Here is a 1,874-nt window from a genome sequence, read left to right on the forward strand (position 1 = left end):
TGACTCACATTGATTTCCTGTGCGTGTGTGTTACCTTCTAGGTTAATTCTTTTTGATCTAACCTTTTCTCTAGTTCCTGGTCCCCTTTTCCTATTGGCCTCAGCTGCTTTTAAGGTATCTGCTTTAGTTTCTCTGCGTTAAGGACAACAAATGCTAGCTAGTTTTTTAGGTGTCTTACCTATCTTCACCCCTCCCTTGTGTGCTCTCGCTTTTATCATGTGCTCAAAGTCCAATCCCATTGTTGTGTTTGCCCTTGATCTAATGTCCACATATGAGGGAGAACATACGATTTTTGGTCTTTTGGGCCAGGCTAACCTCACTCAGAATGATGTTCTCCAATTCCATCCATTTACCAGTGAATGATAACATTTCGTTCTTCTTCATGGCTGCATAAAATTCCATTGTGTATAGATACCACATTTTCTTAATCCATTCATCAGTGGTGGGGCATCTTGGCTGTTTCCATAACTAGGCTATTGTGAATAGTACCGCAATAAACATGGGTGTGCAGGTGCCTCTGGAGTAACCCGTGTCACAGTCTTTTGAGTATATCCCCAAGAGTGGTATTGCTGGATCAAATGGTAGATCAATGTCCAGAGTGGTTGTACTAGTTTACATTCCCACCAACAGTGTAAGAGGGTTCCTTTTTCCCCCGCATCCTCTCCAACACCTGTTGGTGGTGTTGCTGATGATGGCTATTCTAACAGGGGTGAGGTGGAATCCTAGTGTGGTTTTAATTTGCATTTCCTTTATTGCTAGAGATGGTGAGCATTTTTTCATGTGTTTTCTGGCCATTTGAATTTCTTCTTTTGAGAAAGTTCTGTTTAGTTCACTTACCCATTTCTTTATTGGTTCATTAGTTTTGGGAGAATTTAGTTTTTTAAGTTCCCTATATATTCTGGTTATCAGTCCTTTGTCTGATCTATAGTTGGCAAATATTTTCTCCCACTCTGTGGGTGTTCTCTTCAGTTTAGAGACCATTTCTTTTGATGAACAGAAGCTTTTTAGCTTTATGAGGTCCCATTTATCTATGCTGTCTCTTAGTTGCTGTGCTGCTGGGGTTTCGTTGAAAAAGTTCTTACCTATACCTACTAACTCCAGAATATTTCCTACTTTTTCCTGTATCAACTTTAGAGTTTGTGGTCTGATATTAAGATCCTTGATCCATTTTGAGTTAATCTTGGTATAGGGTGATATACATGGATCTAGTTTCAGTTTTTTGCAGACTGCTAACCAGTTTTCCCAGCAGTTTTTGTTGAAGAGGCTGCTATTTCTCCATCGTATATTTTTAGCTCCTTTGTCAAAGACAAGTTGGTTATAGTTGTGTGGCTTCATATATCTGGGTCCTCTATTCTGTTCCACTGGTCTTCATGTCTGTTTTTGTGCCAGTACCATGCTGTTTTTATTGTTATTGCTTTGTAATATAGTTTGAAGTCAGGTATTGTGATACCTCCTGCATTGTTCTTTTGACTGAGTATTGCCTTGGCTATTCGTGGCCTCTTGTGTTTCCATATAAATTTAACAGTAGATTTTTCAATCTTTAATGAATGTCATTGGAATTTTGATGGGAATTGCATTAAACATGTAGATTACTTTAGGGAGTATCGACATTTTTACTATGTTGATTCTACCAATCCATGAGCATGGGAGATCTCTCCACTTTCTATAGTCTTCCTCAATCTCTTTCTTCAGAAGTGTATAGTTTTCCTTGTAGAGGTCTTTCACATCTTTTGTTAGGTTTACACCTAGGTATTTGATTTTTTTTGAGGCTATTGTAAATGGAATTGTTTTCATGATTTCTTTTTCAGTTTGCTCATTATTAGTGTATAGAAATACTAATGATTTTTCTATGTTGATTTTATATCCTGCTACCT

This window comes from Castor canadensis, chromosome 4, assembly GCF_047511655.1.
Source record: "Castor canadensis chromosome 4, mCasCan1.hap1v2, whole genome shotgun sequence".
NCBI classification, from domain to species: Eukaryota; Metazoa; Chordata; class Mammalia; order Rodentia; family Castoridae; genus Castor; species Castor canadensis.